This window comes from Anopheles bellator, chromosome 1 (genome assembly GCF_943735745.2).
Source record: "Anopheles bellator chromosome 1, idAnoBellAS_SP24_06.2, whole genome shotgun sequence".
NCBI classification, from domain to species: domain Eukaryota; kingdom Metazoa; phylum Arthropoda; class Insecta; order Diptera; family Culicidae; genus Anopheles; species Anopheles bellator.
In genome coordinates this window covers 18,073,664-18,093,004 of record NC_071285.1, presented here as the reverse complement: position 1 = coordinate 18,093,004, position 19,341 = coordinate 18,073,664, and the positions used below count along the sequence as shown (strand labels likewise).

General features: G+C 49.7%; 1 protein-coding gene across 2 annotated transcripts in view; it reads left to right on the top strand.

Moving 5' to 3' along the window:
• Positions 1 to 17,611: 17,611 nt before the first annotated feature.
• LOC131205995 (uncharacterized) overlaps positions 17,612 to 19,341 on the top strand; it is a 35,799-nt gene continuing 34,069 nt past the window's right edge. The window contains exon 1 of one of the 2 annotated variants that reach the window (XM_058198342.1): positions 17,612 to 18,061. The gene's annotated coding sequence lies outside the window, so the exon portion shown is untranslated. Of the gene's footprint in view, positions 18,062 to 18,139; positions 18,239 to 19,341 lie in introns of those variants that run through there. The other variant, XM_058198349.1, reaches the window with a different exon arrangement.

The window sequence follows — 19,341 nt, the reverse complement described above, 5'->3', positions numbered from 1 at the left end:
GGATAAAGTTTCAAATGGGTCGTAAAAATTTACTATAATGCCAATGCACGGTGCGACCCTTGCTTTCGATTTTGAGCTATTTTCGGTGGAGTTCGGCTTTAGACGTGGTCTGCTGTTGATCTTGCGGCGTAGATGGTCTGATATAGAGCTAAACAGCGATTAACATGAACATACTGTTATAGGTACACTGTTGGACGTTTATTTTCGCATTAAATTACCTTCCCCAATGTCGGAAGTGCCGTTTTCTGGCCACCACACGATCGACGCTTAGTACGTCGAATGATAAATTGTTTTCAGTGACCGGGGGCTTTCTGTTTACCTTTTGCATTTCTTCGACCTGGCCGACCTGGCCGACCTATGGCTGCCCAATTATACCGCCGTTTTCATTAACATCCGATTAATCCATTCAGTTTCTCGATGGCTCTCTAATGGCCTGGACCTGGAGTTGGAAATTGACGCCAAAACACCCATCAGCGGTGAGTGATTTTTGTCCGGGTGGGATAATTAATGGCACACGAGCATGGACGAGGTGACCATGGCCGCACGAATTTATGGCTTGTAGCACGCATGTCCTTCAACAAGTTCAAAGTCACACAAAAAGACGGATGAGTTCGGTGAGGCGAACTGGGTTATTTAAAGAAAACGCCACCGAAATTGCGGCAAAACTCAAACGCCCCCCAGGCCCGGCTATCGATTGCCGCAACAGGACGCGAAAGGATCGCATCTAATTGAAAGATATTAAAATATTGAAAATAAGATTAATGCTTCTTCGCGCGTCGCGGTGTCAACAGGCGGCCGTTGGCCGGACACTGCAACGGCATACCGTCTGCTGGCTTCCGGACTGCCGGAGGCAAAAAAAGAACGTGATGGTTCCTCCTCGCTTGCCAAAGCGTCCCGATCCGATCCGAGAGATCCGAGCGTCGTGAGGAAGAAATTAAAAATTCCCCTCGGGCGCTGTCCCGGGAAGATGAAGGATCGGACGAACCGGGACGTATCTGTGCGCGCTCGCAATAAATTGTCCGGCGAAGATACGAACTTTGACTTCTCGGTGATGGATTTGTCGTCGGCCGAGCGTTAAGTTTGGTTGTGTGCCCAAGCTCGTGCCCGGAACTGGCCGATTCCCAGACGGCGGTGTGTTTCTTGTATCAGTACGGGCGGTGCCATGGGACGTCCACGCAGGCCGTGGGGCCATAAATCATACAAAATAGTCAACCGGAAGTTGTTCCAGCTGGGCAGCAAGGGGCCAGCATGGGGAAGTGGACATAATGGAGTAAGTTTGTTTTTCTAAAGCAAAACGAGTCGACACCACACACAGTGGAGCTAGGAGTCAATGTCGAGGATCAAAAGACCATTGTGCAATAATTTGCTCGCCAAACACTCTTCTCCAGTGATGCTTTGGGGCAGGCGGTCACCGCAGGAATCAGGGCTACAAATCTTTCATCAGCGTGCCCGCGCCCCAGACCGGAAATGAGTCCGACAGGCGATATGACGCCGGTTTGTAGCACACAGCACGTAGTTCGGGAAACCGAACCGAAGTCGGTGATTGATGGTGCGTGGCGTGCAATGGCCCAATGGATTGTCATTAGCCCATGTGTGTACCCAAAGTTGACAGAGTCCCGCGGAGAGAGTGAGAGAGAGCACTTGGCCGTAGCGATTACATTCCTATCACGACAAGACAACAATCCTTCCCCCATCCTGGGGTGGCAGCGGCCTCAGACAAAAGGTTCGATCCGTGTCTTCGTTCGGATCGAATCGACCACTTTCGGGGGGCCCGGAAAGCAAACCTGGCCCCGGGGCCGAGGCATGAAAAGGTAGACGGCGGTCTGGCTGTCACAATGGAGGCGCCTGGTGGCCGACGTGGCCACGTGTACGTGTACGGATTTCGTAGGCCCTGCCGGAGAAGGATATTTTACACCGGGCGGGCACTACTGGGTCGTGTCTTTTGTAATGATGAATGCTCTCCAGTCCTGTAGGCGCCCCGATTGTCTTTGTGGTGCGGAACCGAAACGGAACCATTTTCTTTGTGTCGCTTGCAGTCGGCCTTCTCGGGCCTTCTGGTGACTTTGTGATGCCTTCCTGTATGTTGATGGCACAACACCAGGAGGCTAAGGTTGCCCGGGGCGACGACGATTTGTGACGTTCGGGTATTGTGAACACGCATCACGTTTCACCGGCACCTAAATACGGGCATCTAATTTCTGCAAAGAGGATTTTTACTATCCGACCACGTGTTGGTGGTGTACGCCCCTGCATCAACATTATGACCGTTACCGTCGTCGTCGTCGTCGTCGTCGTCCTCCAACCCAACCCACCACCCTTCGTGAGCTCGGCTGTATTGTACCACTTTGCTGTGCTTTGTGGCTCTCGCTGTCCGACCAAACGACATTGCTGCAATCGTCTGCATTTAGCCTACTGTGCTTTTGTGGGTTAATTTGCACAAACGATGCCACAGTTTCCGGTCCACAGAGCCACAGTGTGTCTATTTTCGGGCCCCATCCCCCCCCCCGAAACCGAACTCCATTACGCCGGAACGTGCAATAAAATGGCACCGGAAGTGGCGACGTGGCGGGTGGGGCAGACTCAGCAGCATCAGGAGGCATTCTTGTAGTTATTGGGTGTTCAAGAATTTGGGAGCTTTCGTTGTGTGGGCTCGAATTAGTGCCGGCGGTTTATGATGTTGAACCGCTTACTTTACAGCTCCCGAAGCGTGTTCTCGCAAGGACCCGCGGTGGCCAACGGATGCCGTTGGTTTTGTGTATTTAAAACAACATTTTAAGTGGAACACACAGCCAACCCACGTGGCCTTCATGGTTGTTACTCTTTTCAACTAAACAGTTTATTCCTTAAAACTTTTTCTATCATCTAATTGAGCACCGAAAGGGCCAATTCACAATAACGACCGCTTTTAAGTCAAAAAAAACAAACTTTCCACGATTCCGCTTAAAAACGTAGCTCCGATCGATAACACACTGACCTCTGAACAGCACCACAGGAGGAACCCATTTTTGAGGGCATTCCATTCAACAAGCGTGCTGCGTGTCACAGCGAACGAAATCGAAAGCTCCACCTTCGCCCGGTGGCCCATTTGTGGTCACCAACCTTTGTTCCGGGTTCCACCCGGTTCTGCCAGTGCCCGAGTGAGAAAGTTAGTTCCCGACCGGCTACCCAGAAGGATCCGCGTCGACCACTCGACCGCCGGCGGCGTGAGTGTGGCCGAGCGTGAACTTCACTTGACGCCTGACGACCTGTGAGATTTAGGGCCATTTATCAACCGGAACTCTCTCAAGTACGTGCCTGAGGCCGTCACGGACCGACGCTCCGTTGGCTGCCCGTGCCATTTTCGCTGCTCGCTCATTCGTATCCATTTACTCTCGCCAAGCCTCGTATCCCCCCTCCGCGGGGACACGAGGCCTTGGCAAGTAATAGGCCCGCCAGCCCCGGACCCTAGGAGGGGTGTTTCCCGGCTCCAACCCATCCCATAACCCGCTGCTGCTGCTGCTGCTGCTGCTTACTTTATCCAGTTGATTTGTCTTAATTTTGGCGCCAGCAAGGCGACATAATCAGCATCTTCTCGTGGCCCCGGGCCTGGTGGTGCCCTGGTGTGAGTTCGAAACATCAAAACGAGAACCCAACGCGAGGCATAAATTGCGTCTGCGGCCGGTCATGCGGAAACGGGGTTTGTGGGCCGGTGTCGCCACTGTGTCGTTTCGGGTTAAAGGCAGGACACTTGCAGACGCGCGCAGCCGAGTTCCCTGGGTCGTTAAGGAGTTTGCCACGGAATGAACCAATTTACGGATCAATAAATTGACTTAACGATAGGAAGAAACGGTGGGAAAGGATTGTTCCGCTTGCACTTCCGGTTTGCTACCGATTATCGCATCACCACGCGCTTCGCTGGCCGCCATTCCGATTGCGCCGACTGCGTCTTCCCTGTTCTGTGGTGTGGTGTTATTGTGTTAACAAATTTATTTCCCATTTCCCAAACAACGCGTCTCACGCGAACCCAAGGCGCGAAGGGTGTTGTTCCATTTTTCACCGTCTGGTTCAATTTTCCACTCGCTGGGTTTGTCGGAACAAGAGGGCGGACCCGCAGGATGGTTTCTTGTCATATTTACAAGCAAAAGGGCGGATATGCCACCCGACCGGAAGTGGGAAGAATCGTCCGACACCCTGCGGGAAAGTGTAATGAATTTATTTTCGCCCCACAAATGGGGTTTTCTAAATCGCGTTTGCTACTTTCCCGGCACCGGATCATTGTGCAGCGATCAAACTGTTCCGGTGTGCTGGAAGGATGGAGTCAGCGAGCATGAGCCGGAACGGAAGCCAACTTGCTTCCGGGCGTTTCTTAGATCCCACCCATACCGTGAAGAAAGTTTATTGCATTTTATTTTACACTGTTGATAAGTTTATAAAAAAGTACGTTCGATAATTTTTTTATATTTTGTTATGAAAGGTCTTTTCTATTTAATTACATATTCAATCAACTTTCCCAAGGGTTTCGTTCGCTTCTCGGGACAAGCGACTGTAATGCTTTATTAAAAAGGAAAAAACGTCAATCTAGTAATATAAATATTTCTGTCCCTTCCTCGGTGGCTATCGGATTCTGGAATGGGTTCGTTCGCTGCACCGAAGTCATTTTCCGAGCAACAACCTACTGGAGTCAGACACGCCCGGAGGCTGACAGCCAGTGAAGGAAGCCCTAAATCACTTGCCGGAAGTAACCTGTCGCATTAGTGATCGGCTCCAGGGGAATGGAAGTAACGGTACGCCAGCGGTCGGTAGGTTGGTCGGTTGCATCAAATAGCTGCCAACCGAAGGAGTGTTGAAGGAGTCTTTAATATTCCGTCCATTTTTAACCAAGCGCGGTTAGGGGTCTTGGTTGCTGTTAGTTTTTCTTTCGAATCTACCCTACAATGTGTGCCCGAGCTCAGCAGTTTTTCGATTAACTCTTGACGACGCCCCTCGACGGGTTCTGACTTTTGTTTGGCCGCTTTCTGCCATCGGTGTGTCTATCTACCTAATGCTTTTCATGCTCCAAGCCACACGCTGTCCAAGAGTCATGTTCGGGCCCGTGAAATCCGGAAGCTCCGGAAGCTGGACGGTGAGACTCCCCAATCCGCGGCGCTGCGTGGTGTGTGAGAATAAAGAAAATTCTATTAATTTTATTACCATATAAATGAAATAAAATAAAAATAAAATAGATCGCAATCGAATGTGCGCGTGGCGCCGGCGGTGGCTGCCCACTTTGGCAATCGATTGCTGATGATGGTGTTCAACACGATTGTATTATCAGGCCGATAAAGTTTTATGGCGCACAGTGGAACGGGGCGACGGTACCGGATTGCCGCCACCGGAACTGCCACCGGAAACGCTGGGAAACGACGATGAGCCGCCGCCGCCGCCACCGATGGGGGGTGAGTGTTGTTTTGGAATTCGAGCGCAGCGGATATTGGCGGCCAGCCGGTGTCAGGGGGCGAATGACAAAACGCAACTGGGCAGTCAAGCGAGAGGGGAGTGCTAAAAAGACATGCAAAACATTGTATCAACCGCACACAGCCACAAATTGGGGCCTGTCGGTCGGGAAGCCGATAGGAGTGCGCCGATAGGAAATCCGCCGACGGGATTGTGGCAGCCGGGAAAACCGGATATAGCGCGCCCATTCCGGGGGTGGCACTGGTCGCATCCATCTCTGTTAGTGAATCGGGCGGCGTTCAAATCATATTCAATTAGTGTCTTCTATGGCGTCAACTCTTTTGTATCGAATCCATTTAGCATGCCCATTGGGTCCTTTCTGATTTGATAGCCATCGGCCAGTCCAAAAACTAAAATGGGGTTTATAAAAAGGTTCTCAATTGGTTCCCAAATTTGCTGCCGGAAGTAAGTCCCACTTCATTGCCCGGGGATTGGGCCATGGCCAGGCAACCGCAAGGACATAAATATTCCTTTCTGGAACAACGCACAACATACTGCACGGACCGTCCGGATGGTCCGTTTGTGTCGGACACCCATTTCAGGGGTTAGCGTGGTCAGCGCCAAAGTCCAACTGCTGAACTGCTGGCCGCCGGCAGCGCAGGAGCAGCGCAATGGGAAAATATTTTCATTACTGCGCCACGCAAATGCAGTGTGCAACTTTCCGCACACTGCACCGGCGTGGACCGGAATGGCTTCGGGCCGATCCTTTTTTTGTGCATCCCATTCCTGGCTGCAACTATTTTACCGACCATGTGCCAACATAAATATTGTGACTGACCTAAGCCACCCTCCGGAATGGTCACAAAACCACCTCCACCGTGCTAACAAGTCTGCGAACTGCGGGATAAACTTTCGGTAGCAGAAGAGCGAAAGAGGCTGGATCGCTGGTGTCCTTACTGTTTGAGGTGTCGAAGTAACGGTACGGATATCATTAACACCATTAGCATTACGAACTTTTCCGAAACGTCTCGTCGAAATTGGTGAGACCCGATTTACGGCCCCGTAAACGGTGACACATTGGCAAAATTGCTCCTCCAACTAACACAGGCTCGCAGTGAGGCCACCGCCTCCTATTACAGGGAGTGGAGTTGGGAAACTTTATTTTCGCTTTTCCCGGTCCAGGACGATATAAAAATCCTGCTCCCGTGTGTTACCCGTTTGCCACGGCTGTTGGATCCCGGCCGCGGATAGTTCCCGGCTGAGCGCTGGTTCCGTGTCGGTCGTAAGAAGCCCAATCCTAGCAGCCGGTGTGCTGACGTAACGATGTGCAAATGGAAAATGTAAATTTTGAACCACTGCAGCCGTCGTTTGTTTGAGCAGGCGGCGACGGCGACGTTGACGGGTCGGGCAAAAAGTCGATTGTTTTGTTATGTTTTCTCGACTCCTGGCGGCGCGGCGGATTTGATTTGATTGATTTGCTTGAACGTTATTCGAACGTTCCCGTCCCAGGGTTCTCGTCCCGAATTTACTCTCGCCCCTAGTGCTGCGCAATCAGTGAGGTGCAAAAATCTGGCGTGCAATTGTGGCAATAATCGAGCGCCGGTTCGGAACGAAAGCAGAAAGTTCACATATTGACGAATCGAAATATCGGTACGGGCCGTAAAATTGGCAGTTACTGACTGGGAGAGTTCTCCGGTGGGGCCACGTGTGTGGACCTCGGGGGGGGGGGCCATTTTGTCATAATAGTTGTGAGTTTCATGATTCCATTTTTGCTTTTTAATATTGACTTTTGTGCAACGCCTATGGAACGGCGCGAAGGAGTAATAAAAATATCAAAAGTGTTTAAAGTAACACCACCTTTTTTGTGCGAATTTCATTAAAGTAACAAAGTTAAAAAAAAACAAAAATTCCATCATTTTGGCACCCGCAAAACAGAGGATGCTGGTACGTTGTCGCCCAACATTCGGCCCCGAAAAGCTCCTTGAATTCATTCGGTTTGATGAGAAAATAAACGCGCGTTCCAGGCGTTCGAAATTGAATCATCGGTGGATCCAAAACGGGGACCACGAAACCATTAAACTGATCGAAATGGGGCCGTCACCCAAACACGGGGCCGCGCTTGTTGTGTTTTATTCGTGTTTTTCTTCGACAGAAAAGTCGTCATAAGCATTTTTATTATCACACTTTTGGGGAGGGGATGCTCCGAAAAGCACGGGGCGCGAACTGACCGACCCGTTCTCGGAGGGCTGCCGGGGTTCGAACAGATATTTCAAATACTCGACACCATTGCCGGGGTGACACACATGCCCGGGTTTTCTGAATCGATTTGGATCACGGGACACGGTCGAAAGTGGTTTCGATTCCGACACGCCACGCAATCGCCAGACAAAAGTTGGGCGTCCCGGAAGTTTAGATTGAAGCTAACATGGCCCGGGGGCCATAAATTTATCTTTCCACCGCCGTCGCTCGCTCGCTTGTCAGTCGCTGTCGACCGATGGAATCGAGTGCCGGGTCGAGTGCCGCTTGTTGTTCGGCACACACCATGCCCGAGATAGAGCGCGGACTCTGCGGGTCCTTCGTGATCCTGATCCAAAATCCAATGGCCAGCTTGGTCTCCTGCGCCCACGGTTCTGCCTATTTCTTGCCGATCCGACCACAAAGCAGCGGGCACGCGGGCCGCCAGCACTCGTGCGAATACAGATGTTCGACTGTCAACAAATTTATTTAGAATTTATGTTTCTCTGAGGTTACACACATGCTCGCCGGACACCGGTGGACGTGGCAAACACTCTCTCCGTTCGCTTACACCATCCTGTCGAACGGTGGTCCGGGTCGGGACTATCACCCCTGCCTGCCGGGAAACCAAAACAAAAAAGCCAGAAAGTCCTTCCAGTGTGAAGTCCCGGAACCGGGGTGCCCCAGGCTTCCCATCCGGTGGGGTGTGTTGGGTGACCCGACCAGTGATGGTGAATAACGAGCAAAAACGGGGGCATATTGACAGCAAAACGAACCGCGATGGATTGGCCGATCGGCGGAACCAGCCGAGCGCAGTTGATGCAGTTTTTCGAGGATCACACAGGAGGCCACTTCCTGGGGCCACCCTTTGATAAGCTGAATGGATGTCGGGTGCCGGTGGCAAGCATAACGCGCGGTTCGGTGCTAATCGAAACACTGGCCATCGGCTGGAATGCGCCGATGAAGGCGTTGATGTGGCGCTCATTTTGAATCTCCCCGCCACGTGCTCGGGTTTGAATACTTTAAATCACTAAATAACGGAGTGTAAAATACAGCATAAAATCATTAAGAAAATGGTTTTAAATTTAATTACCCAGAGAGATTGGCTAAAAAGGACCGGAGGTTTTTATCGAAATTTGCCGGAAACGCTACGCCACGTGCAATACCGACGTGTGCTTACCCCGCACAGCTGGTGGTGATTGGCCGGTGGCGCTACTGTGGTTAACGGCTGTGGCTTAGTGGTGTGATTAAGTGATTTATGGCGCTTGATATGTGTGCTCTGTGCGTGTTCGAAGTGGTTTTTGTACTCCGCGGCAGCATTTACAGGTTTCCACCATTAGGTGCCACCGCTACGACCGACCGTTAACTGGCCGTTAACATCAAAACCCCGGTATTAATGGGACCTCAAACAGCACGACGAGGTGCTGAAAGGGGAACACTTTAAAGTGGGTAAAAGTAGTGTTGAGAACCGCGCTCTATCGAGAATCCCGGAATTCGTACTCACGCCAGAGGCCACAGCATCCTTGCAGTTTGCAGCAACGAAAAATCCAACCCGGGAATGGTTTCGCCTTTGGCCGCGGACAAAGCTAGAGACACAGAAAAAACAAAAACGAGTACCCATGAAACGGAAAAGTATAAATTTTCAATAAAAATATTGATGATTTATTAGCCCGTGCCAAAGTTGGGCCGGCACCCGAAAAGATTGGAAATATGATGAATCGAGAGCGGCGTCGTCGGTTTGCGGATTGCCGTGGCCACCCAGCGAAGGTTGTTTATGGTGATGGCCCCTAAACTTGCGAGACACGATTTGCGCTAGGGTTCTTGAAGACGAAACACCGTCGGTGGCCCACAGGCGGGTTGTTTCTTTTCAGACCACCACATATAAGCATAAACCGGGCGGGTACAACGCGGAGTGAGAGATGATAACCGGGTTCGCAGTTCGCAGCAGACAGTTCGTCCGCTCCGAACGAAGCCGATAGTTCGAGTATCTCGGAACCGATCGAAAGATCGTTAGTGAGTAGTGGCGCCCGCCAAAAAGGTGGCGGAGGCGAAAGCGCGCGGCCAAACTCGTGTCTTCCAGTCGAATAAAATTGATTGAATTCATAACTTTGTAGGTTCACAGCCCAACAGGACGGCCAGGCGAGCTGATCCCGGCTCGGTCTCGGTGTGGTAGCTTTAACTCGCGGCCAATCGTGGATCACCGGGGTTTTTTTTTGTGCCAGACGCTGCGCAAAGTTTGTTGCTTCAACTTTTCCCGAGCGCCACGGCAGCGGCCGATTCCGCCAGCTCAACATGCCTCGGAACATATATTTCTTTCCGGCGATACATTTTATGCGTCGGAAAGTTGGGAAAAACGGACGAATGGAAAATGGAAACAAATACCGGTTGCAATATTTTGCATGCGGAAATATTTTAGTGACTGGCCGCTTTTTTCTCTTCCTCTCTCTTTTTTTCTCAACGACAGCTGAACTACTACGACTACGCTGAACCATGCTTGAAGAGGTGCTCGTGACGTGTGTTCCGAAAGGCACTTGTGGTCGAGACACTCACAAAAACCTCCGATGCGGCCCGAAGATACATGATCCTCTTTAACGCGTGAAGCGTTAAACGTTATCTGCATTTTGTAGCGGTGTTATTTTTTCGGCCTCTTTCTGTCTCTTGCAAATAAACGCAACACATGCCACTCGGTAGATAAAGGTGGAATTTTTTGTTATCATCACATTTCGTTGATAAGGTTGCAATGCTTTGCCGTAACATTGCCGATACAGGGCTTTACTTTAGAAGCGCTTTGCCTTTGAAGCTGGTGCCAAACGCTCTAATTATAGAAGGTTCTAAAAATTGACCCAACATATTTTGTAATCACCTTCATGCATTTATCACCAAACCCGTTCCCATATTTTCCCACAGTGCAGCACCCAAAACGCTTCCTAACCCTTTTTTGTGTGTGCATGTCCATGCGTGTGTTTGTTGCCCCGCTTCCGGATCCGGATCGGTGACTCGGCTCGGTTGGCCAGCAAAAACGGAGGATAAGCTTCGGCGCCAGCTGGGCCATTCACTAACCGGTGGACCGGACCGGAAGTGGATGGATGGCTTGACTTAAATAACGAACACACGCGTCAAAACGAGTGCGGGGTGTGAGTAGGCTCCCTGTGGGGCAGGCCTCATCACAATGGTCACCCCATCCTTCGGACGCATATTTAAACGATGCCCGCGTTTCGTCTTCCGATGGGCCATTCTATCTTCTTTTTTTGTGTGCCATGCCACGCGCTGGCTTCTAAATGACCGGCCATTTCCCGGGGCCCGGCCGCCGAACCTCGTGTCACGAACCGGGCCCAAAGTGACGATGGAATTGGCGAAACGCCAACCAAACCGACCGACGGACGAAGATTACTGCCGCGCGTGGTGCACTATAGGTGCATTTGATCCATCATTCATTGAGGATCGCTTGGGCCGTAGGGCCGCAAGCGCGCAAAATGACGTTGGCCAGGACACGTTTTTGGGTGCCGCAGTGCCGCGTTTCGGCCCCGGTCAACCAGGCCGAAAGGACGACGATGACGAGTTGGTATTCATCGTTGGTGCTCATCGTTCCGGCTGCTGGTCAAGCTGGTACCCGTCTTGAAGCCGGCGGCTCAACACAAAAGAATTCGGACCCGAGCCGGAGTGCGAGCCCATAATGCGCATTTGGGTGCGAGTTTATGTTATTAATTTACGATACGCCCCGGGGACGCCAACGTGTGATGCTTTCAAAGCTCAAAATAACGATTATTTTCGCCTGCAGCTTATGGGGCTTTAAATAAACGTTACAGCATAGTGGACATAGAAAGGTAAGGAAATTTATTTATGGTAGGTTTTTTCTAATTAATTTGCATAGTATGGACAGCGTTAGATAGGTTGGAAATGGAGATCACCAAACAAAAAGCAGTTTAAATTAAAAAACTATGCACCACCTGACCGGATCATGTACACCTAGTCCCGATTTTATCTCTGCCAACATTCTCCAGCAATGCAGAACCCTAGCCCATTTTTAACATGTCAATCCACGTCAGGCCATCATGTGTGGGTTTAAATTAGTGTTTTACTAGGCTGTTCAATAAGTTCGTATAGGCGACAAGGAAAACAGATTTTTATCGTTTGAAATACACTTTCTAATTCAGTATAGCCTTCCTGAACATCAATATACTTGTTCAAACGAGACTTCAACTTATAAATTCCATCCCTGAAGTGAGAAACTGGAAGTGCTTCGAAATGCACGTCCATTGCTGTTATGATGTCATCATTTTCATTTGATGAAAATCGCTTTTCACGCACGATTTTTTTTTTTTGACCTGAAAATAGATGAAAGTACCTAGGGCAAAATATGGTAAATACGGTGGATACTCGAACAGTTCGAATTTTAATTCACGGATTTCTGCCATTTTCAAAATGCTCTTGTGATCGGGTGCATTGTTGAATTTTTAACGAAAATAATATTTATATTGATCAATGAAAAGCCTAGATCTTGTACTAAATCTCTTTCAGTGATTCGACGATTTTCCAATACAATATCCTGTATTTTTTCTACGTTTTCAGTTATTGTGCCTGGATTTTTGCCGTTTTTAGTGTGGATCATCTTGAAAGCTGTTTCGACCACGTTGTATTTAGACACCCCTCTTTTAATGAACTAATTAAAGGAGAAGAGCCCTTATACACTTACAACATTCGTTCATAAAATTCCTTCAAACATCTCAAAAGTAAAAATTAAATTACTGCACGACACTTGATTTATTTCCGTTGCAAAAAATACTGTGACGCGTCGATACTAAATGGCTTGTAAAAGAAATTAAGTGACCAATTGATATGAAACTATGAAACATATTCGTTCATATGAAGAGTGTTCCAATATAACAGACAAAAATCAAGCTCGTAGTTCTTTGATACCAACCATACGAACTTATTGAACACAACAGTATATTAAAAAACGGTTACAAAAATAAGCCCCACAACTACGGAGGCTCAGTGCCTGCGCGAAGGTCTTCGTGATTCTGGTGTTGGAGAAACTCCTACCAGGGATAACCAACATGTGTTCATGCCCAAAAGATCAACTAGTACGTCTCTGGCTGAACTCATCTACATCTAGCGAAAAATGAAATCCCACTTAGTTTTACACGTTCACAAACGCCCTGACCGCGTTCGGGATCTTGAGGCATCCTTCTTGACTATCGGCTAAATTTCCCGCCGCTCATTGACAATTCTTCAATAAATAAATAAAATTAAATAACTAATCCGGATCACTAAAGTGCCTTCCCGTTTGGCCCGGTTTAAAGCCGATTCCGTTAGTCACGCGATGGAAGAGATTCAACGAAGGCACGCTAAATCTCTTATAAGCCGCAGTGGCGGGCAACGAGGGGCCACAACAGCCACCGCCGTCGCCAGTTAACCTTAATCCATTCATAATCTGCCACACCGAGTTCTGGGTTGCTTATCGGCTCCTCGCCGCCTCACAAAACCGTCTGCCGTGTTCGTGGCGTGGCCGCAACAAATCGTCATTCGCACAACCATAATTGACGCCTCCGCAGCTGAACTCTACGCAAATGATAACTCACGCAAGCGCACGGCCCGGCGTACGGCGTGCGGTTTGTGAGTAATTGAAAATTCAATTGATTTCAATTAACATCAAACACTAAGACCAACATTGACAGGCGGGGGCTAGGGCCGCCCTGGCCACCGGAACGACGACGGGGCCCTACGCTTCGACGAAAGTTGTGAGAACGATGATCGCTTGTCTCTTGCTAGACGCGACCAGGTTCGTCCGGGACAGTTCGTCAGTCGTGGAGCGACCTCAAATCCTATTAAACCTTGCGCTTTGGGCGTACAATACTTGAATAAATACAGCTAAGGTGAACAAATGTTGGAATTGTTGGACCGCAAAACAGGTCAAATAATGGGCCCGTTTTACTGTATTAAAATTCACAATTGTCAGACTTGTGTAGTTTTATTTGTTGTGAGTTTGTACCGTTCCCAAATCAGGTAAGGGTTTGGTTCGTTTATTGGTACGATCCAAACAACTGCATAGGCAAACAACAAAGGCAGTAATTATGTGGCAACCCTTCCTGCAGCACAATGGCAGCTGCGGAGTGTCTGCGAAGCTGTGTCATCGTTTGCCCACGTAATAATTAGCATATTGCATTATTGCACAAATGCAACACGCTACGTTCCGCGCTGGTACATGGTGGGGAGCGGTGAAGTAAATGGTCCGTCTGGTAGGATGGTCGGTTTACGGTGGCCCTAGCCCGTGTCTTGGCGAAAGGCGGGTCACGAAGGTGGCTGCGCTATAAATATGGATGCATGATGCTCGTCGTCGCCGAAAGCGCACGAAAGACGCACACGCGAGATCCGGGTCGATCCGTCGAATGCAAATGATGTTGGCCGCGCGACACAGCATCAAACCTGGGTTCTGTGGGTGAAGGAAAACTGTGACCCCAAAACTGTGCCGCTTCCCGCTTCCCGTTCATCGTTTTTCCATACCGCGGCGTGATCGACCGTGGGTCGGAGCGCGGAAAGGAGATTGAAATAAATTGCTTTTTCGAAAAAGTTCACTCCTGCGCGCCCCCATAATTCATCACCCGGTGTCCCGTGTGTATGTGTGGGTGGCGTATCCACCGTTGACCACCGCCGTGAGTTGCGAGTGGAGTTAATTAAAGCATATTAAAAATCATGACCACCGAAAAGTTCGACAAACACAGTATCCGGGCCCGAACCACGAGCCCGGAGGATCGCCTTCGGGCTACACGCAAGTGGTGCCACGTTTGGCACCACGGCTCCACCTCTCTTCCCCACGGCCCCACTGGCGGGCGTGTCCCGAAGGTTGCAAAAATAAATTTAATGCATATGAATAAGAAACGAAATAAAATTTATTAAAATTGTATAACGAAGTTTGACAGCCAGACCCCGGCCTCGTGGCCCGGGGAACTTGGCAGGGGGTTCCCATTCACTGCGTCACTTTTTGAATTGCACGTCCTTTTGCTTCTTTTTCGTTTGCGTTTCTTCCTTGGTCGGGTTTTTTTTAACACCATGGGAAGGTGAAAATATATGCACAAGTAGCGTGTTCCCGACCCGTGTTCATAATGATCGAAACATCTCTACATCATCACCACCGCCAACCCGTTAGCGATGCGTCCTTCATCGTCATCGGAACGAGGCAACTATACAAGAACTTCCCGACCGAAAGTCGGCAACTTGTGCCATTCCGGAGCGTGGCTCCTGGCTGCAATTGGCAGTTCCGTTGGCGCACAACACTATGTCTAACAAGCTCAAGCGGCGCGACTGTATGCGTGGCACTTATTGAAAGTACCCGAGCCTGGCACGGTTGGCCCGCCACAGTCTCGGAGGTGTCTTTACGGCCAAAAAGGGCGCATCAAGATTTATTGCTCCGGTGGCGCATTTTATCCTTCTTCGGGGTGGAAAAAAATATTAATATGAAACTGCAAGTGTGTGGCAGAAATTGTCAAGCCCAGCCTTTCCTAGCCGTGTCCATTGTGAGCGGCCCGATAAGTGGCCCGACAACGAGTAACCTCCTACCGTGCGGGGGGGCGTTGGGCAAACAAACAAATCAAAAGCCATAAATTAATTAAGATTTCCGACAAACTTTCGCCACGAGTTAATTCACCACCCCGCCGTGGCTGCCGCGACACTTTCCATACGGACACTTTCCCGTGAAGACGCCGCCACCGAGTGTAGTTCGAATCACAACCAACGCCCGACCGAAACGAAGCAAATGCTAACGCCATTATGGGGTCCGATTTGGGTTGTGTGCCGTTGTCGGCATCGTCCTGGCCGGAGGCGTCGGCGACGTTTGTATCGGACCACAGAAGTGGTGGTAATAATTCAATTTACAACAATCATTTGCTTCCTCCCTGGAGGAGGCTGTATTTCCCATTACTCTGTAGGCTGGCAAGGAACGATTCGCTCCCACGGGACGCGGGACTCGCTTTCCGCCTTATTGTCACTGGCGTGACAATCCCGGAAGAAACCGCAACGTGACGTCTCTGGTGTCGATTGGGATCTCTCTCTCTCTCTCTCGGTGGTGGTTCGGGGTGGCTCAACGTTCTGCAGGTCGGGTGGTCGGTTAATCCGGATTAGTGGACAGCGGACAGTAAATCCCCGCCGGGTTCGGGACCTTGATGGCTGGCAACGGATCAGTGACACTTTGCCCGCCCCGAGGCGACTGCAAAACGCAAACAAACAATGTCCAAAATTGAAACACCGCGCCACCCCCAACTGACTTTATTTTTCGTGTTTTTCTTCGCTTCACACCGAGGGTTTGTTAAAATCAGCGCGGATCACGCTTCACGCGCCTCGGTCACGTGAAGCGTGGCGTGGTGCGTTGCGGCGCTTAATCAATTTTAATCAACAGCTAACGATTAATAATCTGCTCTAATCTTCCGTCGGGGCACTGAAAATGTGTCAGAGGTCTACCCGAAGCCACGGCCGGTCGTGATCGGGGCGATGTTTTGACCGCTGAGGAGATTGTCGAATGGTGGCTGAATGCCCCCCGGAGAAGTGGCACTATCTGTGAACAGGAAATTATCAAAAATCACTTCGAAATCAGATGTAAATAAACATACTTCAAATGGGGAAGTCGGAGTTTACAGTGAAGCATGTTATTTGGAGGACGATTAGGCGGAAGTGAAACTGATAAGAGCGACAGTGAATCGTCTGATGCATGCAGCGGATTGGATTTGGCCGTAATTGAGTGCTATTAATCGGGGATGCTTGTAGGATGGTTTATTGATTATTGTCCATTTTATTTAATGAATGATAAACCAAATAAAAATTTAGAAGTTTTGTGTTCGTTTATATCATAGTTTTATATCTTGTGTTGGCACGATTTCTCACTCCTAACAATTTATATAATTTAGGCAATTAAAGAAATTAATGAAACTGTTTACTAATTTTTCAATTGGTTAAATGTAAAAGTTAATATTCTTTAAATGTACGATTATCAAGTGAACTTACATTTTATTAATTTTGTTTAACCTGATTGTATCTTTATTATTGGCATTGCAACTATTTAATAATTCTAAGGTATCAAAATGATTGGAATGAAAATATCTTGATTAAAATCTATTTAAATTACATGTTATGCTACGTGGCATTGAGTAATAACTTATGTTTTATGAATGGAGCAGTTAATGAGGAAAAGCTTGAATTTATTTATTTTATTACTTATTGATTCTATTAAATTATTTCTATTCAGAAAAAAAATTAACCGTTAAATTCATAAAAAAATGTCTAGACTGTCTATTAACTAGACTGATATTAACAATGTTTGAACTGTTTGAAAGAGTGTTAAACCTGTATAGTTAAACAACCCCTCACAAAAGTTAAAAGTAATACCTTTAAAGTACCTCGTTTAAAAATCTCCCGGCAACTGTTACAGCCTCGATTCGATGCAACTCGCCTTCGACGAAAACGGCCTACTGATCTCTGCCCCTCAAGGCCAATCAGTTCGACCCGCAGAGTCCTCACCCCGGGAAGCTGACGATGAGCGAAATTGACAGTCCAGTCCAGTCGGACGGACCGACAGGACCGGAACAACAGTGTGACAATTGTGCTCCCGACGGTTTTCCCATACATCCGCTTTTCCGGCGCCATCGGGAACACGTTGCACGTGCGAACGAACCCGAACCCGACACGAACACGAAGCTCGTCCGCCCGTTCGAGCAGCGGTCCTGAAACTGCTCGATTCGCGCGCTGGGGATCGCAGGAACCAAGGCGCCTTTTTATCATCGTCGGCCCCGAGCAGTCGGCGAAGGCAAACCAAAACAATCGCCCGAACGAAACCGGCCGGCTGCGTTACCAATCGCGCGCCGCGTAACGCCTCACGCCGAGCGATTGTGCTCCCCGTCGAGTGGACTGGCCACCGGAGACCGGACGGGCCGAGTTAGTCGTTTTCAGAGCTCTCGCGCGAGTGGCTGCTGCTGTAAGGAGCTGGAAAACCCGTGCCGCCGGACGGAGACGCGTTACGTACGCGACCTGACGCTGCGCGCGAAACTGCAAACCGTCCACGTGGCGCTGGCTGGCTCCTCGGAACACGCGCGTTTCATTAATTTAGCAAATCGCAGGCGAAACGAAAATCGGGCCGGTTCGTGCCGGCAACGCATCCGGGTGGCCGAAATCGGAATCAAAAACAGTTCCGCTACAATCTGCGGAAGGAAGTGGTTTTCGCACGCTTGGATTAGCGCACGGCCAGCAAAGTGCTACGAGCGCGGGTGTTATTGTGTGCTAGTGAGTGTGCAACTAAAGAACGACCCTAATTAGCCATTTGCGCCATTAAACCGCAACCGTGGAACTGCGGTGTTCGGTGTCTGCACGAAAGAAATCGTCCCTGAAGGAGGGCCCCCGGGCCCCCATCGCTGCGGAAACATTATCCCGTGTAAGTGGTCCTGCTCCGCACGTGAGAGGACATTAGGGCTGCCAGCGTGCTGTTGCACCGCCGTTGTTCTGGGAGAAAGTGCTTCTTCGCTCGAATCGCTGGAACCCTCCGATCGACGGTGCAGCAGGATCTTGGCCGGGGCGGGAAGTGATTATTACCGTTGGCGCTCAATTTGATGTACGTATTGCGGAGGCCGTATCGTTTCTGGTTCTGTGATTTAGTCCCCACGCACCGTTTAGCTATCGATCGTGGCACCGGACCCGGCTCCCGACCGTTTACGCCCGTGTGTGCCCAACGGCGAACAGCAAGTTCTGGTTCTTAACGGGCATGGTCCCCGAACGGAGAACCGGTTCCGAAAGGCCCGTTCTCCGCTTGGTGTTCTGCAGACGGCCTTCGGGGCACACACAGGCACCAAAGCAACCCAACCAATCCCTTTTTAAGTGCATTCGATAATGCACCGTGGCCTGGGACGGCCCGAAGGGCCTTTAGTTGGCGTCGTTGATTAGCAGTCGAAGAAACAAGTTTCATGCCGATCAATGGCCCCCGTGCCCCGTAAGGGGCGCCGACGTAAAACTGGAAATTATCTAGACCATCAAGATCGAGCAGGGAGTAGTCAAAAAACCCTCCCATCGCTGGCCTTCGCAGATGTGACTCTGAGAAAAGAACTGAAGGTGAAGCGACTGTCACGTGAATGAATATTTTAGCGACACAAAAAGCACAATCGGTGCAACCAGACCAAGTGGTCGCCTCAGCCCGAGGACCGGAGTGGATCTTTAATTTGCGAAACCTCCATTTCCGTTGCAGAAAACGTGGAAAGTTATTTTAAGCACGTACCGATAACCGACGGCTGGCGGGCTGTCTGAATCGAAAGTGAACCGTGCCGAGTACCAACTTTGACCCTTTGATTATTTCGCCTTAATTTGGCTAATGACTAAAGTATCATCGAGTGGCGGGCAGTCCGGGGCCAAACGATGCTTTAAATAATAACCCGCCGTGTTGGATGCCCGAGGCAAGAGTTTCAATTGGAAAATTACTAGTGTTCCGGAGTGGGTGTGGGATTTGGTTCGGGAAAAGTGGGCGCGTTAAATTTCGCCAAAAGTTTCCTGCCCAAGAATTCCGCCCACCCGGTCTGGGTTTAGGATCAATTAATTCTGAAGATTCACAGTCGCGTTCACCGAGAGCGTTCGGTTCGATTCGAAGCGAACGTTTTCAGGACATTCTAAAGGATCCATCAACTGTGCGCGAATAGGCCACCGATTTCCGTTCGGAGTGTCCTTAGA